This window comes from Protopterus annectens, chromosome 8.part1, assembly GCF_019279795.1.
Source record: "Protopterus annectens isolate FY-2018-M chromosome 8.part1, PAN1.0, whole genome shotgun sequence".
In the NCBI taxonomy this organism is placed as follows: Eukaryota; Metazoa; Chordata; order Ceratodontiformes; family Protopteridae; genus Protopterus; species Protopterus annectens.
This window is the reverse complement of record NC_056742.1, coordinates 380,808,903-380,829,845: the sequence shown is the minus strand read 5'-3', so window position 1 is coordinate 380,829,845 and position 20,943 is coordinate 380,808,903.

Below are 20,943 nucleotides of genomic sequence, written 5' to 3'. Positions count from 1 at the left end.
AACTGTATGAGTTAATAACAGCATGCTTAGCTGACTTGAATTACTTAATGAAGACCTACTCTCTGATTTTCTAGTTAACCCCAGAACTACTATTATTTGCCTAGGTATGTAACCTCTGTAAAAATTGTAATCATAAACTTTATTGCTTGCTTAGATATGTTAACTACTGTATATACTGTATTTTAATCTAATTTGGTGACCTTAGACTTTTTCTCCCAGGGCCTCCGCTGAAAATGGACATGTATCCAGTCGGACTATCCCGGTCAACAAATGTAAAATAAATAAAATATACATAAATAAATAAATAAAGTTTGCCATGTCCCAGGGGTAGTAATAGACCAGGACTATGGAGCTACTGAGGAGGTCAATGAGGAGTTGATTGTAAGCTGCAGTGCAGGGTACGCCCTGAAATAATCTCCCAATCTAAGGTCAGCATTTATACACCCTGGCTGAGAACAACCAGAAAAATATCTTGCCTTAGCAGTTTCCATGTGGTTTGCCTGAATCACTTTTGAGGCCATCTGAAGTTTTTGCCCTGTGGTCTTGTCAAAATCTTTCCATGCACAGGCTTTCACTTGGTGACTGCTACAGCTAGAACCTTCCTGACCTGTCAGGACCTACCTGCCTGATATGGAGATCACCCTACTAGCATTTGCTAAAGGTCACTTTGTTTAACTTGACAGCTTCCCTCACTGCTAGTTTCCCTCAGTATGTCCTTCGGTTACTGCCCATGGCAACCATCAACCACCTTTCTAACACTGATCCATGGCACTGCCTCTACCACTGAGGTCTTGAATAAGGTCCATTAAGACTCCCTGTCTACAACCCCCCCCCCTACATTTGGAGGAGCTCTTCTGTATGTGGGAGTTGAACTAATTTTGCACAGAAGCATATTCTAAACATTGCCAAGAGACGTTTGCAATGTATACATTTTCAGGGTCTATGCATCATCACAGCTATCCAGGTAGCTCACCAGAAAATGCTGTCCACTTGACACATCAGCTCTCTTGATCAAACTGTCCATAGCATGGGGATCCAGGTCTGATGACATTGCTGCAAGTAGTTCATCAATTCCAACCCAAGGTGATATGATACCAAATGGATTTCTAAGCCAACTTATGCTTCAACATATTGTTAGCTATATAAATCAGCCGTGGCTAGCACATGCATCCAATAGCAATTCACCTTTTAGTTTTGACACAACATAAAAAAGAACTGTAATGAATCATTCAGTAAGTAATAAGTGTGACTCACCTTTGAAGTTGTTAGCTACCTGCCGCAGCTAACAAGGTGCTAATCATAAGAGATAATCTGAAATACAGAGGGCCTCTAGTTTGAAAACTGATGGTGTGGTCATTCTGAAGATTCATTAACATGTTAAAAACCTCTGTCAGCCAATACGGAAAGCTGAGTGTAAGTTGCATTTGATCAGTGCTGGAGTTATCCATATAGCTTGGATGAAGACTAGAGGTACCTATTTGCTAAGTGTCCCTAGCTCTCATTGTTGAGGGGTATGATAGAAAAGGCATGGAGTATGATTTGGCTAGTGGAGATTAGGCTTTCAACCTTAGTGAAGGCAAACTGTAGCTTCCAACTTTATTTCTATTCGATAAACCTCCTTTATTTGAGATTCTGTTGAAAGCAGCCCCCAAAAAAGTCAAGACTAATAGACTACCTGGAAGCAACTGTTCCCCTGAAGTGGCTTTGTGGAAGTATTTGGTATTTAAATATTATATACTGGAGGTTAGAGCACCACTGAGCAATAGGTCTGTAATGAGGGAATATTTGTTTGAGCCAAATTGTGTGGTTATATTGAAATACAAGCTACACACCTTTGATATGAATGTTGTGCCAAGTGAGTGTCATTTCTGCCCTGCCATACATTGAGGCCATTTCATATTTATGAATATTTATTGTTCACGAATGCGTTGTCATTGTGCTATCTTCTTATAAGGATATGAGGATTTATTTATCTTATGACTCTAGAGCACCTATTCCCTCCTCCTCTTTTCCATATGGACTCATTTTTCCTAAATTCCTTATTCAAAATTTATTAAATGTATTATAAAAACAAGCTGAATTTGTTATGATTAATTTTTGATAGTGTTTTTGTTTCTGTTAAAACAAAGAAACAAAAGTAAAACTGATCACTGTCCAAATTATATATAGTATTGTTTTCCACATTCCATTTCCCATGTTTAATCCCTTTATTAGATTCTGAAATCTGAAGTCACCGATGTCAGAATAATTTTTAATAATGTGAAGTAACTGAAAATTTCAGTAATGGTGGGAATTGAATTCCCTGCTCTTGCCCAGAAAAATAAACTAAAATAACAAACTACTCAGACAAAGAGTTTCCCCAAGTACACATAGATTTTTGCTCCTTCTCTAAAGATGCTAAATCATTGTCAAAGAGAGTACACTTCCATTCCAGGAAAAAAGTAACATTCTCATAACACAACAATATATTACTCTTGTTGAGGACTTGAATAACTCAGCAGTAATATCCTTAAGCTGTAAGACATGAGTATTTTGCATGTTTGTATGTACACGTGCACATTTGTGTGTGTGTGTGTGTGTGTGTGTGTGTGTGTGTGTGTGTGTGTGTGTGTGTGTGTGTGTGTGTATGTACATGCTTACCCATGTCATACGCGCGTGCATATGTGTGTGTGTGTGTGTGCCCGTGAGCATGTGCAAATGGTTGTATGCACATGCTTGTGTGTATCTATGCTTGAATAATGGATTCATTAATCCCAAAACATAGCTAAATGCAGTCACAACAAGCTCAGCCTTCTGCTTAGCACCATAGTCACTTACTGACTGCATGCTAGCTGTTAATTACACACCTGATACTGCTCACACACTGCACTTGAACCTATCCAGAAGTGAAAAAAGTGATTTCATTCATAATGTATTCACATAATTGCCGTTCAAGTAGTTTCCAACATATCTGTTATGCTGGAAAAGGAAAGGCAGGGTCTGTCTCTTTGGCAGTACAAACTGAACTTCTGCAGTCCCTGAGGCAATCAACTCCCAGGTGTTTTACTATGGAGTCTGGGTAAGCTGTTTTAGGATTCCAGTTGCTGGGTCAGTATGGTACTGCTGGTATTTGTACAATTATTTGGTGTGGGGGGGGGGTTAAATCAGTATTTTTGATGAGGGAGTGGGGTTAGGGGAGGGAGAACTAGTTAAGCAGGGGTATTATCAGTAGGGGAGTACTGGAGGGATAGTTGCCTAGGTGGGGAGTACTGGAGGGGTAGTTAGCTAGGTGGGGAGTACTGGAGGTATAGTTGATTAGGTGGGGAGTACTGGAGGGGTAGTTGGCTAGGTGGGGAGTACTGGAGGTATAGTTGCCTAGGTGGGGAACACTGGAAGGATAGTTGGCTAGGTGGGGAGTCCTGAATGGGTAGCTGGTTAGGCGGGGAGTACTGGAGAGATAGTTGATTAGATGGGGAGTACTGGAGGGATAGTTGGCTAGGTGGGTGTACTGGTGGGATAGTTGGCTAAGTGGAGAATCTTGTAGGTGCTGCAAAATAATAAATATGTAAATAAAAATGTAAGAAAGAAAGAAATATCACTGCAGTATTCTTTTGCCCCTGAAGTGCGGCTGCAGTTTTTGCTACTTGGTTAGGAAAAACACATTTTGTGGCTTACCTGCTATAGTGCTGCAAACATGTTCTGAGCTGCAAGCATATCTTCCAAGATGGAGTTGGGTGAATCCCACCCTAATATAGCAGGCTGCCAGGCCTAAGGGCATGGTTGCATGCTATTGTCATGTAATTGTGATGGACACAATTTAAAGAAAAATAGCCAAAAAATGGAAAACATTATTGATATGCAGATGGTGTTAGTCATTCTGCAGCATTTCCAAGGGGTTAGCAGGTCCCTAGTAGTGTATATTTAAGCAGAAATAAAAAATAATAATAAATTGGTAGTAAACTCCGAGGAAGAAAATAGAATGTGTCATCTGAGGCAGGGCACTACTTTTGCTGTGTTCAAGGGGGATAGTCTGAATATATCATTTAAAACATAAATAAATAGATAAATGAAAGTATTCACTATGTAGGAATGGTTGTGCCCAGTGACAAAAGATGTCTGTAGAATAACATTTCTGTATAATAAATAGCAGTTTACCAGCAATGTGTTAAATTTTTACTGGTGGTATCATGGACAAAGTCTGGAGAATAGACCGTGCCTCCAGGTTGATCTTATAGGGATTAAGTGTCACAGGGCAATGCAGGCACTGGACCTTCCTGGCTAGCAGATGAGTATTATGCTAGAGCTGGTGCCAGGTTGACCTACATTGGCTAGGTTTGATATGTATATATATAAAAAACAATGATAAGGAGAGGATGGCAGAGGATCCAGTGAGTTGAAGTGGTGGGGAGAGGAACGTAGCTTGGAGGCTGACTTGTTGTGGTGGTTGTCATCTCCCCTACTTCCATTATCAGGTTGCTATAGGGTGCATAGCCAGTGCTGGTTTGGCTTTGGTAACATGGCAGAAGTGGATGTGGTTTTGGGTTCCGGGTTCCCGAGTATGGATCAGTACTGTACTTTATACCACTAGCACTAATTATACAAGTTCATAGTTAAGGACACAATCTGTCCCATTGGCTGGGGGAAGTTACAAGGAGTCTGTGGTGGTGTTTCCAAGGAAGTTGGAGATGAGTGCATAATAGGCAGGCTGTGGCATGAGAGTTTATGTTTGGGTAGAGGGTTTGGGCAGATTGTGAGGGAATGGGACAGTGAGATTGGCATTTAGACTTTTGGTGCTGGTTCAGCAAGGCAAATGGAAAAGGAGAAGCTCTGTGAAGTAACCAGGGACAGAGGCCTCAGGAACAAACAGCAGGATAACCAGAAGGTCATCAGGCAGAGCCATAGTCCTAGGTCCATAGAAGACAACATGGGTGTCAGGTACTGACTATGCTCTCCAGTTATTAGAGTGTCAAAAGGATAATGAAATGTCTAGTGATGATTTTCTCAGTCTGCAACAGAACCTCAGCATTCAGGATATGAATAGGTTGCAAGGCTTGTTAGGGTGGAGGGTGCAACAGGTAGGAACAGTTTTGAATCAAATGGAATTGCAAGATGTCCCCAGATTGGTTTGGGATGGGGAGACTTTTTTGGTGTACAAAGAGTTTCCTCTCCTCCTGGGGGTCTTTGTACCTGAAGTGTCTGAGGGAGGGGACTGAGGTGAGGGAAGGAGTGGCTTTACAGGCTCTCTTCTAGGGAGGTTCCAAGGAAAAAGACATTTTTATTACCACTTACATTCCATTAGTGGTAAAGGAAAAGGTTTGGTATGGTGATTTGGTGCAGGTGTTTGACCTCATTGATGCAGTTGGGGAATGGTACTGGAGGCCGAGTTAATTATGGTCAAGGACATTGCAGCTGCTTTGGCAGCTGGGGAAAGGAGCAGGCAGACACAGACCTAGGTCCTGGGACAACTGGGTCCTGAGATTTGTTTATCTGATGGCTGTTATTTTGGAGAAGGAGCCACAACAATGACTTCCATTGCTAGCATATATGTATGACCATCAGAGAATCCCAGTGGCTTCTGGGGGGAAACATAGACAGTGGACAAGTCTTTGACCTGCAAATGTAGACACCTGGGTACATGGATACTATGTTAGATAGAATAGGAAGCCTGGCTAAAGATACTCCAGAGACAGCTGGGAGTAGGGATAGAAGTGCTGGACTTTCAACATGGATAAGAGTTGTTGGCCCAAGTGCAGATTCCCACATCACATGTTTATTCACACTGTGAAGGACAACATAGGGCAGTCAAATGTTGAAAGGAAAAGGTGTCCAGGTCCTTGGGGGAGAATTGTTCAGGTTAGATAAGGGCCTGGCTTTGCAGGAATAGCAAAAGGTGCGTCAAGAGGGAACAAGGCATCTTTGTTTTTTTTTGTTTGGGGCTAGCCAGGCAGCCAGGGCATTTGCAGATTATAGTAAGTGTGCTGGCTTGGATCCTGGATGACTACCTGGAGAGATGGGTTGCACAGGAGCTGGTTCAAGGGTTCTGGCCAGATATTTTGAATAGTTCAAAAGATGAAGGTTTAAATAAGGGTTTTGGTCATTTTTAATTAATGGAAGGAAAAGAAATGGCAGAGCAGGAACTGTTGGACAAGTACCTGAAAGTAGAAAGAATTTTAGGCCCTTTCAAGTCTCCACCCTTTTTGTCATTAAAAGTGTCCCCATTAGGTTTAGTCACTAGAAAGACTGTAGGAGAGTTTCATATCATACAACATTTATCATTTCCAGAAGGGGATTTATTAAATTATCATAATGACAGACATGATACTAAGGCGCAGTAGGCATCCCAGGATGAGGCAGTACAGGTTATTTGAGCATTTGGTAATTCATGGTTGGCTGAATTGGATATAGAGTTGGCATTTTGGTTGATTCCAGTTCAGGAACAAGACTGGCATATTCTAGCTATTAAGCTGCAGGGTAAGTTTTATTTTGAAAAGGCCACCCTATGGGCTGTATGGTGGCTTGCATCAAGTTTGAGAAATTCAGCATAACCTTGCATTGGATGTGGCAGCAAAGATCAAAGAGTTTATAGGCAGTTCATTTCTTAGATGATATTTTTCTTGGTGGGCAATGGTATTGAGGAAGTTGAACTAGGTATGAAGATGTTTGTGCATCTTTACACAGATCTGAGGATGCTGCAGACAGAAAATAAGCTGGAATGACCAGTCAAGGTCCTTACATTTTTAGGTTTAGAAGCAAATGCACAGTTGGAGGTGTTTTGATAGCCCCCCTGATAAATCAGACAAGTTGAGAGGTAACAATGATGGTTTGGTGAGTAAGGACAAAGGCAGAGTTAGGAATGAGATGGAGGTCCTGGGATTGCTGAATTTTGCATGTCAAGCAATTACTCTGGGGGCAGCATTTACCAGATATTTGGCCAATCTTTTGATTGAAGTGAGAGGAAAGCACCACTGGGTGAGTGCAAGCTGAGTAAGTCAGATATTTCCATTTGATGTTAATTCTGCCAACAACTCAATGTGATATCTTTTTGGCAAAGGGAGTAGATGTCATCTGAAGAGCTGAATATCTTTACTGATGTGGCAGGTAGGCTGAGAACGGTGGCCTATTTCAGAGTCAGGTTTTGTAGAAAACTGGACAAGTACGTGGCCTTAGGAGTGTAGGAAAGGCATCACCTTTTTGGAACTCAAGCCAATTTGGGCCTCAATGGTAGTCTGGAAGGAAGATTTCCATAACAAGAAGGTCTTTCACTCAGTTAACATTTCTGTGGTAAAGGTATTGCTGAAGAAAACATCAAAGTCTGGGCTGGTGCAAGATTTATTAAGGAAGATTGTTTTGCATTATTTAAACATTATTCTTTATTTTACAGCTAAGCATATTGCAAGTCTTTGCAACATGTTTGCTAACAGTTTATCACACTTTCAGTTCAGCCGGTTTTGGAAGTTGGTGCCCAAAGCACAGGTTAGTCAAACATTAGTGTTCAAAGAGATATAGGCAATTGACTAGGCATGGCAAGTTGGTTGGTACAACATTCCTGTGCTACCTCAATAAGGCAGTCATAAGGGGTTGCCATTTCAGGTGTCAGATGATTAGTGATGGGGTTACCAGTGATGGAGAAACAGTGGTCCTGTGCAGTTGGTGGCCAGGTATTTGGTCCACAGGTGGAAAGATGGGGAATCAGTGAGAAGTATGAGGTTATCTGGCAAAGTTAGGGACTGTGGCAAAATTTTCTGGTACTAAGGATATTATGAAGAGTTGTTTCATTTTGAGAATGTTAAAGGGGTGGGAGAGGATTCGGTCAGGAGAGGCAAATAGGAGGTAAGCATATTTTGTCTTCACTATTGAAAGGTCTTCATTGTATTGCACATTGTTATTTTGATGATGTGTTATGGGTGAAATTATCAGTTTTTATGTATGTGGGGGGCTTTTTGGGTTGAGTGAATTGTTGCGTGACTTAAGATGGCAAGATGTAAATATTACTAAAACCAGATTGTTTGTATTGTTAAGGAGATCTAAGATGGATCAAAAAAGCAAAGGTCAGTAAATGGTGCTGCCCAAGAGTGAGGAACATGTACTATGTCCTGTGGCCTGGGAGACCTCTTGGTATAATGTACAGAAGTAGACTTCAGAAGGTTTGGCTTTCCAGAATTATTCTGGTAAGCCAGTGGAAGCGGATTTGTTTGTTAGCCTGATCAGGAAGGCCTTGAAGATTCAGCGCATTGATGGTGACAAGTATGCTATGTGTTTATTTAAAATAGGTAGACCATCAGACTTGGCAGCTGAAGGAAGTTCTCTGGAAGTTATGAAGATGGTATGGAGATGGCTGTCTAAGGCATTTTTGTTATATATTAGATACTGTAGGAAGGTTGCATCGTTACTACAGTTTAACATTTGTTTCCTTTTGCAGGAAAGAAGGAGATATTCATGGTAGGCCATTCTTGTCTATACTGAACAGTTCATATACTGGAGGTGAAATCAGGAGGCATGAGCCTGGGTATGGATACCTTGATGTGGGAGGTACGGTGCCACGGCCAAAGAAGTTTTGGGTGGTTTCAGTTGATGTCCTTGTTAGATGAGGTAAAAGTTCAGTATGGCAGCCTGCATTGTGTGGTTATACACTTGGGAAGGAACAATCTAAGCTTAATACCTAAAGAGAAAGTTACTTTCTGGGATTATCAGGGATTTGTTATTGGTACGCCAGTGGTTTCCACAGGCAGTGGTAGTTTGGTCAGTGATACTTCCTAGAGTAGTGTGAAGGTTAGTGCAGGTGAGACTAATAGAATGCTTGTCAATCACTGGGTGGTAAGCACCCATGCAGATCTGTGTTTTTTGTTGTGGAGCACTGTAGGTTCACAGATTGGCCCCCAGTGTAGTTTCACAGGAATGGGGTTCATCTGAGCAACATAGGCTTAGATCTTTTCAATGTACAGCACTGTATCTGCAGGACAAGATTCTTAAGTAGTCTTTGGTAGGAAATGGGGAAATAAAAAAAGGAAAAGTGGGGAACAGCTGCATGGCAGTCTGGTGGACTGAAGAAGAGGCCTCTCTTGCAGTTATAGTAGGAAGATCCCTCCCTTTTACTTTTCCTTCCCTTTACGTCTCGGTATTGTATTTGCTTCTTCCTGTCTTCCTTTCTGTTCCTTTCTGCTTTCTTCCATTCCTCCTCTCTCTTTCTGCTCAGTACCAGTTAATTAAGTGTGTGTGTTGTTATGCTACAATAAAGGCACAGTGGATGGTAAGTGAGTGGTTAAAAATGCTGATGCCAGATATTTAAGGTGAGCTGTCTGCACACTTCCTGGTTCTTGTTCAAGACATCTCCTGTTATATTTATTCATTAGTAAATAGAGAGGTAAGCAATCAATCACACTGTCCTGGAAAAGTGATGCTTTTGTTAAGATTTTATCAGTGAAGTTGTTAGATTTGCTGTCTTAATAAAGCTGATCTCAAAGTCTTTGAATGTCATTTGAATGGAGAAAAGGGGACATCAGAAACAAAGTAATTTCTTCATAGGTTTATAAATCTATTGCCTTTTTCACTAGAGGTGAAGATGGAGATACAAATATATAATGCTAAGGAAGGCTATGACTTTATGTCTTCCATTACATTGTATGAAATGTCTGATTAGCAAAGTTTCTTTTGGCAGCATAGAGCAACATGGGGGTCTACATCATGTAATTGAAGCATTAAATAATCGACAACTTTAAGACTGACACATATACATCGCGAAATACCAAAATAGCGAAAACTGAAACGTCGAAGTATCATAGTTGGCCAAAGCCACCCACTGTTGCATCTGACATCACCCCGTCATTCATGAGATGTTCACAAATAATCAGGAAATGTAATTCCATTCATGTTGGCTAACTATTAGGTATTTCAAATTTATCAGCGTTTGATGTATATATGGTTGTTGGTTATTTAATGTTTCAATTACGTGATATCGACCCCAACATTGCGTCATAAGTTTGAAAATCTGTAGACACAAATTATTTATAGTCATTCAGTTTAATTTGATGTTGGCATCTCAGAAGGTTAAAATATGCTTGCTTTAATCCTAGTATTTACCAAACAATATAACTCTGCTCTGGAGAAGTTCATAGGTTCATAGGTAGGTACTAGGCTATCGGCCCTGGGGCCTATACAAGCCCAGCCAAAAAGGTACCCTGGCTTTTGCCACCCAAGAAAATTATTTTCCTGTGCCACTGTCGAGCAGAGCCACAGAGGTGATCCCTGGGGTGAATTTCCTATTTCCCATCCAGTCAGCAAGATTTTTCTCGAAGAGTGCTAATGAGGAGCTTTGTTTGATATAGATAGGTAGTTTATTCCAGAGTATGGGAAGTCTCTGGGACAGGAATCTATCCCTCCAGCATGTTCTGTTTATTGTGGTGACAAGGTTTAGGTCCCTAGAGCGTGTAGCTCGGAGGGATTGGGATTTCTTTAAGTGGAGCATGTCCAACAGCTCTGGGTTTGACATAGCTTTGTATGTTAGGCAGAGATCACCTCTGAGTAGGTGATATGTGACGGAGTAAAGCTGGAGTTTATTGAGACGGTCTGCGTAGGGCATCTGTTTGAGGCCGGTAATCCTCTTTGTGAGGTATTTCTGTGGCCTTTCCAGTTGTTGTAGATGTCTTATGAGGTACATACCAAAAGCGGCAATGCACTCTATAATGGGTCTAACGAGTGATGAGTAGAGGGGAACAAAGACCTCTTTTTTTCTGGATGAGAAACCTTTTGTGATGAGGTGTGCCACGTAGAAGGATTTCCTGACTACTGTGGCGATGTGATTATCAAAGGAGAGACTACTGTCCACCTGTGTCCCAAGGTCTCTTATCACACTTTTGGCATTAAGTATACTACCACCTATGTTGTAGTTCATGGGTACAGAGTTTTTACCAAAGGGGATGACAATGCACTTTTTGGCATTGAGCTTGAGGCCATGGCTTTGACACCAGGCATCTGTTTCAGTGAGGCCTTTTTGTAGGATGTCCACATCGTTAGGAGTTTTGATTATGGCTCCTAGTTTGCATTCATCTGTGAACTTCATTAGCTAAAGACCTTCTGTGTTAGCCTGTACTTCAGAGAAGTAGATACCAAACAGGAGAGGACCCAGGACTGAACCCTGTGGTACTCCACTTGTCACTGGTCTGCAGTCGGAGTTGGAGTCTGCTACTTTCACAGTGTGGGTTCTGTCAGTGAGCCAGTTGGCAACCCATCTTGTGACATAGGGATTTATACCTAGTTTAGTGAGTTTATCTATAATTCCAGAGTGGGGGATGGTGTCAAAAGCCTTGGCAAGATTTAGATAGGCTGTGTGAACCACCTTACCCTTGTCTACGGCTTTGGTGACTGCTTCAAAGAAGTCTATCAGGTTTAGGAGACATGATTTGCCTTTTACAAACCCAAACTGGGTGGGATCCAGAGTTTGGAGATTACCAATGTCTTTGTTTATAAGTTCCATGATGATATGTTCCATGGCCTTGCAGACCAGGCTCGTCAGGCTAATGGGGTGGTAGTTCCTGGGGTCCATGGTGGCTCCCCCCTTGTGGAGTGGGATAACCGTTGCTGTGTGTCATTTAGCAGGCACAAAGCCTGAGGTGAGGCTATGATTGAACATGGTACTTAGGTGGGGTGCCAGTTCGTTCTGTAGTTCATGTAGAACGCAGCCTGGGATGTTGTCTGGTCCCATGCATGCTGTGTTCTTGGCTTTGGAGAGTGTGGTTTTTACCTGTGCAACTGTGATTACAGGAACTTTGCATTCTTCTGGTATAGAGATGGGCTCTTTAGGGGGTGAGAGGGAGGTAAAGTTAGCACTGAACCTATCTGCAAAAATGTTGGCAATATCAGTTGGGTCTGTATATTTAGTGCCATTGTGCTGTAACTCATAGCGGATCTGAGTGTTGCCATTGAGATTCTTGACATAGCTATAGAATGCTTTGTGGTTGTCTTTAGAATCAGTGGCGATTTTGTTTTCGTAACTAGCTTTGGAGGATTTTATCAGGGACCACAGCTTCTTACTGAGGCTGACCAGGGAGCTCCTCCACTCATGGGATTTTACTCTCTTTTGCAAGAGTTTCTTCCTTCTGTTGTACATTTTGTTTATGGCAGGGGACCACCAGATTGGCTTTCTTTTTTTGGAGGATAGCGTCTTGGTTCTGTTTGGGATAGCACGATCCATGCCCTCATGTAAGTGCTAATAAAGTGCAATTGTGTAGGATTCAGTAGTCGTAACTGTATTGTCCATCTGCATGGGTGTCATGAAGTGCACCACTTCTGTCTTAAGAAGCATGAAGTTGGCTTTGGAGAATTTTTTTACCATGGTTTCCTTAATGGGGGGTGGAGGCAGGATGTGGATATCTAGGGTAATTAGCTTATGGTCAGATCGGACCAATGAGGCGTTGACTTCAGGTGTGGAACACCAGTTACTCATATTGGTAATGACTAGATCTAGGATATTGTTGCCCCTGGTGGGGGTGTGGATAAGTTGATCCAGGGCACTGGAGTTTATGAATTCCAGAAAGCGTTGAGCAAAGGAGTTGGTACATGAGTAGTTTTCCCAGTTAATGGTGGGGTAGTTGAAATCGCCCATTATTAGGGTGTTTGGTTGAACCCTAATATTTTCCAGTACATCAAGAAAAGAGGAGTGGGAATCCTGGGGCATGGTTGGTGATCTGTAGCAAGCTACAATTTGGATTGCAGTTTTGCCCAGAGTTAGTTGCACTTGGATAACCTCGGCTGCATTATGCTGAGCAACTAGCCTGTAGGTGTGGATATCCTTAATGAATATGGACACACCTCTGCCTTTGTTGTTCCAGTCCAGGTTACATGGCCGAAAAGTGTGGTATGAGTTATAGCCTGGTAGTGCAGGGGTGCTCTCTAGAGCCTTGAACCAGGTCTCAGTCACTGCACAGATATCCATGTTCTCCATTTTAAGGAGTGCCTTGAATGAGTGCATTTTGAGATTTAGACTTCTAGCATTGAGTAGTATCACCCTCAGTTTTTGCTTGCCTGTTCCTGTTATGGTGGTGAATTTGTCATTTGAACCTTGCCTAAAAAAGGCACTATAGGGGCGGCAAGAACCTTAGCCAGTATCTGGAATCCCAGGGGTGACAGGTGCAGGCCATCTCTGGCAAAGCATCGTGGTCTGTCGACCATGTCATCCCAGGCAGACAGATACTGGATCCCTTTAGAATGGCACCAGAAGCTTAGCCAATTGTTGAAGTCAATCTAGTGCAGTTAAAGTAGTTCAATATGGAAGTACTCATTTGTATCTTTAGCAGGGTCTATGTCAGATGATTGAGTTTTCAGAAACTATATGACTGAGTTTCCAAAAAGTCAAACATCAAAAAAACCCACAAAAAACACAAACATCTACCTTTTTATGTTTTTCCAGGGGGTAAGCCCTCTATGCTTCTACACCCCCTACAAATTACATATACCAATGCCAAGCTCACACTACAGTGAGGAAAAGGGTAAATTTTCTCATCCTCACTGTACGGTAATCTGTACTCAAAAGATTTGAGTTTTCAAAAACTCGATCATATGGTCTCGACCATATGACTTTCGAGTTTATGAAAACTTGTTTAACTAATAGGGACCCCTTTAGCAGTATTTACTGTTTGCATATAGACATTAACACATAGCTTGAAATATAACATGTGACAGTTATGGCCCTATTTACAAAGATATATGTAACTTTGTTTAATGAACGCTATTGATACTCTGCATTACATATTATTAACTGGTGTCTCTAAATATGCCTACAATGTATAAAATAAGTACAATATTATGGTGCTTTATCCTATACACAGCCATGCCACTGAAATATAGCTGTTATCAACAAAGAGATACTGTTTCATATTCAGAATGAGGCAACTACATAACAAAATAGATGTGAACACAAGCAATAAAAGATAAATCATTGAAAAGACAGTTTAGGATTAAAATCCACTTAAAGTTAACAAATAAGACAACTAGCTACGTGGATGGAAGGTGTGACATTGTATATTCTGAGGAATGCAGTATTCTTTGTAAGATGCCCTTTAGTGATATTATTCAGAATGCAGCACTAAATACTAAAATATAGTTTATATTTTTGGTAAAAAAATTAAACTAGACATTAGCCAAATCTATTAAGTGTGTCAACGTGAAAAACATCTGGGTAAATCTAAAACAGTTATGTTATGTTTTGTCAATAATATATACTAATATACAAAAAAAAGGGAGACTGCTCATATGAATTCTGCTGCAGTGGGTCCTCACTCTGCATGTCTTGGATTAATATACTAATCATAATAACAAATGACAACTTCTCAGAAAGATGAGCATTTGAAACAATGTGTAGGACAAGCACTTCATAGTATGAGGAAGGATATATGAAGAAACACATTTTGTGACCAGATCTTCACTGATAAAAGCAAATTGTGCATACCAGCTTAATAATGTGCTATAAGCCTCCTGTCTTTTTGACAAAGGGTTATAAATATAAGACTGTCTTTGGATTAGAGCATCTTTCAGTGGAAGATACATGGCAGAGATATTAAAATATTAACTGATCCTTGTCCTGTCATTTTGCCTCTACCTGCAAACTGATCTGACTATGAAGTCAAGATAAGAAAATAACAGTTTCACGTTGTGCATTTTTCAGAAGTGGCGACCTGTAAATGCATAATCAGGTCACCCTGCTATCTGAAAGCATTTCTTAAGTTTTACTGACTGATGTAGCAGGTCGTACATATAGCTACTTTTAGTGCAGAAACTAAGATAATGCCATGTAATAAACTTTCAAAATATAATTACATATTAAGGTTCTCTAAATACAATAGAGTGAGATTTACAGGATACCTACTAAACCTACAGCTTCATCATTCACTGACTAAAGGTTATAAGTCTTTAACTCAGCCCATATATGAAACAAACCCTTAATCCTCTGCCCTTGTATCATACCACTTCACTTCTATCTGTCTCAGACTACCTAAAATTGCTGCGCCCCTTCAACCATGTGCAGCTCATTGAGGAAGTCCATTCCACCTACCTCCTTATAAGTAACTGGTTTATAAAATCTTATGATAGACCCCTTTTAAAATTCCAGCCATAGCCAACCATGTTATATATAAAGTTACCTTCTACTTACTTTGCCATTTCAAATCTTTTGCTACCCTGTGCATCTAATATAAAGTTATTTATCTTCTAAACAATAATCATTATCTTTGCATATTCTTTTACTCAAATGTGCCTTCTGATTTTCTGTGATGTTTACTTAAACTCTTTACATTGTCTCATTATGAGTATGACACTTTAAACCTCTGATCTGTTCTACTAACATGATGGCATTATACTAACCATGGTGTCCATAACTCAAACAATACTCAAACCGATGTCAATCAACCTATTCAAATAGTTTAAGTGAGTTTAGGGATCAGCAGACTGTCTTTCTCTCTCTCTGTATATATATATATATATATATATATATATATATATATATATATATATATATATATATGTTGCTGTATTTTAATTAGCTTTACTTTAGCCATCTTGCACTGCCTTGATTTAAAGCAGGAAGCAAAGCACAGAGATCCTTGTTTCTGTACGAACTACTGATCACTATAAACACATTCTTGTTCCTAATACCTTCTAAAGTTTGCAGATAAATCCTACCTAAATACTTCTTCAATCAACAGAATTTCATCTGCCCTTCTTCTTACAAGTCCTACTGCCCTTCCATGTCCTTTTGTCAGCTCTTATTTCTAATAATTCCTTACCCAACTTACATATTGTCCAACAAAAGGTTTATTTTGCCATTTGCTGTCATTATTCAAAATTAGCAAATATCATTGTTTCCTGTATTTGATCATGAAGTGCATAACAGGTAATCCAGCCATCTACTAATAATGGTTACTGCATGTTAAATCAGGAGATACTACGGTGAGGTCCTAAATGTGTGAAGGTCTGAAACAAAAAAGTAGGGATACAGGCTTGCGTGATGTGGGGAAAGGTGATCCCTCTAAACTCCTGATTCAGATGGCTTAATATAATCTGCAGTCACAAAACATTGACATAGCTTTTTAATTTTTAAAAAGAAAAGACCTCACTGAAACAGGTCTTGATATATTATCTAGCTACCTCAGATAACAAGCTGTTGCAGCTGTATAATGCACTTCTACTGGCTATATGTATGGTACTTAATAAATCTTGCTGCAAATTCTTTTAAACAAGTTTTCATTCCTTTGTAACAGAAATGAATCTGTTTTTCCTAGAACAACTTTTCCTTGTGAAATCCTTTATTCATTTACTCACATGGCAGTCTAGTTTCAGTCAATCTCAGCTTAATTTCCCTGAAAAGGATGGCATGCCAGAAAATTCATAGCACCCCACAATTTATAAATTCTAATCACTGTTGCATTCCTCACATCTTGTTCCAGTCGATAAAATTCCATTACACAGTAACACTGAGAAAAGTTTGATATAAAACTCTACACATACTTATGCTTTTCCTTAACATTGCATGACACATCTCTTCAATGTCCTGCAGCTTGCCCACCAGAGTCATCTCTTCCACAAATGTTCATCTGTACAGTTCGGTTCCTGTCATCCAAGCAAATTATTCTACTTTACTTTTATCTATAAAAAAGAACAACAGAATTACTTAAATCTTTCATAGTTAAATCCAGCTTCCTATGTCTCTGCAATTCTTTTATCTCATTCCTGCATTATGTAAAACTGCTTCCCGTTTTCTGTTCCGCTTTCATCAACCTTCCTTACTTTCCTGGCCATTATTTTTTCCTTGCTGTGTATTTGTCACTTTAACAGTCTAACCTGCTTTTTGTCTTGCTTTCTTATCCATTTTTCTTGCACAGCAATGTCCTCTCAATGCATTTTGAAGATTAATTATCTGAAACTGTCTCTCTTGCATCCCTTAAAAATGAGATACCTGAGTAGAATACTGAAGGATTATTAATTTACTCTATCAGTCCAGAATAACCTCAACAAGTACATTTTTCCCAATGTATTTGTCTAACACCCTCATCAATACTTCCACAGATGTTGAGTTTCAATGCACTCCAGCTGATTCCAAATGAGAACTACCATATTAGAAGAAAGGATGCATCTCTTCTCACTTACAGTATTACACATTTCCAGTTTATTAAAGCTTTTAAAATTATACGGGCCTGCAAAAACTTGCAAAGCTAAATATTCAAAAAAAAAATGGAATCTTTAGAATTATAAACCAGTAAAAATATAACTGAAAGTCTTCTATACTTAATACGTTTAATAGCTTTAGAGGATCAAAAAAGGTTAAATAAGCTAAGCAACGTATTATAGTCCTAGTTCTCAAAAGCATTTGAATATCAACAAGAATATTTTGATCCACAATCCATCAAAAGATTGAACTGGGCTTTTTTCCTCTTCACAGTCGATGGATTGTGTTTTGATATGTTTTGGTGAACATTACATGAATCAACCAGAAAGTGATAAATAATAGTATGCCTGTATAATCTGTCAGCACTTGTAATACAAAGTACCAAAACATGGAAAAAGACCAAAAATGCAGGATAAAAATGAACACTTAATATCATTCTTTTCCATTAAACGTGTTCTTTATAGGTGAGCAAGCCCCCCCATACCCTCTGAACTTATATATACATGACAACTCCAAGACTGCCATATCTTCAATAAATGTGAATACTCCAAGAAATGGCAATCTTGGACTTGGTAAATGAAAGTTCATATTTTCATTCATTCAGTCCACAGATCTCATGAGTCATTATTACGAGTCTTAAGCATGCAAATGGTTACCTATGGAAAAATATCACTCTTATTTTAAACGAAAATGCTAGAATAAAATAGTTTACTGTATCCTGGTGGATGCTAAATGCTGATCTGCATCCTCTGTTTCTTAAGGCTGTCTAGTTATCATTAATGCAGGTTATTGTTCCCAGGTCCACTTTACTCATGTATGTTGTCCCTAACCATAACCTTGTCCCTGCAACTAAAGCCAGTCCTACACATTACCTTATGAAAAACAAAACACTTTCCCTAACAGAAGCACTACACAAGACACTCAGAAACCCTTCCAATCAGTAGCAAGCACTCACAAAATGAAAAGTATCCCCTTATCTAGCGATTACTCTAACTCTAACCTGCAATCTCACACACACACACACACACACACACACACACACACACACACACACACACACACACACACACACACACACACACACACACTCACCCAGTGGTGAAACTTTTGATATAGCTCAAATTTTCAGCATTAAAACACACAGCCACTTAACACAAAGCATATTCCATACATAACATGAAAAGTTGATATAACCCCATTCAGCGAACCCTGCACCTGGCAAAAAAATTACATTAGATATAAACACTGCAGAACATCAACAGAATGTACTGAAACCATACATACATACCTATGAACCTATATATATATATATATATATATATATATATATATATGTGTGTGTGTGTGTGTGTGTGTGTGTGTGTGTGTATTTATATGTGTATATGTATTATATTATATTTTATATTGTACATGGTATGTATTAACAATGGAATACTACTTGTGTGAAGCATTTCTGCAGCAGATGCAATGGTTAAAGACTTTTGCATAGTTTACATAGATCTGACAAGTACAATAAGAACTGAGAAATAATGATTATATGTTCTTGCTTTGTACTATGATATTCTACTGTAAACAAATAGTTTTATTTTAAACAGAAGAAAATTTAAGAAGGAATGTGTTCTGCTCATTTTATAGTGTGGCTAGAGTACCATAAAGATGCAAAAATCATTGCTTAAAGCCATCAGAACCACATTCAAGTACCAGATATAAAAATAGCAATGCTCAGTGTGTGACATAGGCCTATGTGTCACCATGAAATATTGCATGACATTCAGCAAGTCAGCCCTTTCCCACAGGCATTTCTGGTGGGCAACACATGGCTAATTAGCGTCAGTCACTCCACCAGAATAAGTCATTAGCATGTAGCATGACCATGGAGATAGCCTACTGTACTGATACCACTGACCATGTAAAATCACTGTGAGGGGCATGTCTGTGACTCAGGGTGTCTAGAAGTGGCTGGCTACTTGGGTTAGGGATAACTACTGTCAGTATCCTTTTCTGAATTCTGGCCATTATGTTAACAGACTTTCCTGATAAATGTCAGTATGTGTAAATATCGCCCAAATCCTTAGTAAACACAATCAGTACTCTCATCATGCTCACCTAACTCTAATTCTAGCAGAAACAGTTCCTAAAAGCTAGAAAATGTGGTGGCAGGAGTTCTTAATTTGAAAAATTTGGTTCCTTTATGTGCTTCTAGCTCTCCTGCTGATGGTGTCTCCATCTTCTTAAAGCCCAATACACTTTCAAAATAATCTATACGCCTTAAAAACAAGAAGGCTGAAATCTAGTAAAGTACCCTTATTAACACCACACATAGCCTATCTTGTAAAAAAAGTGTGACTAAGCATGGCTGAAATTGAAGAAACATTAACAATAATATCTAACATGACCAATATATACGAATCTAAGAAAATGCAGGGTTAACACTTATATAGCTAAATGTCACTACTGTAGAAACCTACAATCGTTAGTGTCAGATAACTTATTTGTCCCAGTCCCCTTCAATAAACACATCACACCAAATGACATTTGACAACCTTTATTAAATTTCATAACAAAGCTTTGATCACCAAATTCATTAATTACACTATTCATAATATAACTGATTCTAAACACAGCATAACATCCTTGTAATGTTAATCAGGGCAGCGTACCTACTCACCCTGCCCCAGTAAGCAGTGGCCATGCCTCTGCTCACTTACTTTACTTATGAAGCACCATCCTTGTAATGTTAATCAGGGCAGCGTACCTACTCACCCTGCCCAGTAAGCAGGGTCCATACCTCTGCTCGCTTACTTTACTTATGAAGCAGCGTCCCATCTCACTTCATACACCATTCATTGAATTACCTTCCACCAAATAAGCAGCATCCTTACCTCAGCTTGCTTATCTATTCAGCAAGCTTACTCCAGCTGCTCATTTTTCTTTCCCCAGATCCTTGAAATGAACACCCAGACACCAGAGGGGGAATGGAAGAGGGCAAGCCTGTCCCTCCGCCAACCAGCCTGACCAGGCTGCTCCACCTCCCTTCTACCCATAATTGTTCAACCCATTACTTCCCATAAAGGGTAGGGTCAAGCCAAACATCATTCGGTGTACCCATCATCTGTAATGCACCTTAGAATCCCGTCATAAATCCACCTTGCCAAACCATCATTGAAACACACCCTAATGAAACTAATTACCATGACCCCACTGTACCACTGGAATGTCCACACCAAGAAAATATATACCCTTTTAGCCAGCTTCCTTCAAAGCTGAAATCATGGCTCAACCTGAACGGATTGACAACATATAATCACAACAGAACCACAAACTATAACCCCTTGAACTCAAATTGGCACCCAATCAAGACAACTAGTATCAAATCTCACACCCAGGACCCTGTCAACTGTAGCATATCACCTTAGCCCACCAACTACCCAGCTCGAGATGTGCAACAATTCAATTTCCATAGGGAATAGTCTAACTCCAAAACTTTAATGTCTTACCTTGGATGGCAGAAAACCAGCACCCCTTGACCTAGTTCCTGAAAACTCACCCATGCTCAGCAATGAAGTACTCTACGTGCCCAGCCATAAACACCCCCAATTCACTCATTAACAAACCATTCTTAACCCCTGTTTGCCCCTGGCCTTTCCCCTCAAAAGCTCTCTTCCTTATGTTACCTATACCAGTAGCAGGTAATTAAGACCTGTCCTACCGCTGCCTTATCCTGCAACCAAGCTTCCTTTAAACCTACTAACTCCCCTGTAACAACACACCCATTTTCTACAACTACCCCAACACAGCCACCTACCTACCAT